We start from the raw sequence: 693 nt of genomic DNA, 5'->3' as shown, positions 1-693 counted from the left end.
GTTAATGGTTATGAGGGAAAGGGGGGAGGGGTTGGGGGCGTCCCAGCACACATGCGAGTACGTTCGTGGGTTCGTTTCTGTCCCGAGTTCCCATAACTTATTCTGACTGTAATTGTTCGCCCGATCGATCAGTGACGCTCGGCGCGGCCCGTACTGGTGTTCGCTCGCTGCCGATAGTCCGCTCACGTGGCCCGATGTTGCTTGTCGTCTGCAGCGGATGCATCTGAACCGCAGGCTGAAAGGTCACCTCGGATCCTCAGGTCCTCGGTGGTCGTTCCAGGGAAGTCCCCTTCACCTGGTCCGCGTCTCGTGGTCGGCTCCTCGCGAACGATCAGTGCCAGGTGGTCCTCCTGCCGCCTTTCCCTCTTGAAAGCTCTCACCTTCAAAGTCTTGGACGCGGATATTTGGCAAGTTACATGTCATGCAAGGCGATCGCTTCAGAATTCCGCAGACTTTGGAGAACTGAATCCATGACACAGTTGCCAACTTGCCTATTTACAAGATCGTTCATTCTCACTAAAGTTGAGCTGGATGCTGTACGATAAGGTGGGCTGCGGCTTTCCGGCAGCGCAAACCTTAAATAAATGTTTGTGTAGCTCTGCCAGACGTACGATGATTGCCTCCCTTGGGGAATGGAACAGAGATCGTTCCGGACAAACTCAGGTGTTCTCGGTATTATATTACGATCTTTAG

Source organism: Penaeus monodon, chromosome 28 (assembly GCF_015228065.2).
Source record: "Penaeus monodon isolate SGIC_2016 chromosome 28, NSTDA_Pmon_1, whole genome shotgun sequence".
NCBI classification, from domain to species: domain Eukaryota; kingdom Metazoa; phylum Arthropoda; class Malacostraca; order Decapoda; family Penaeidae; genus Penaeus; species Penaeus monodon.
This window is presented reverse-complemented; position numbering follows the sequence as displayed.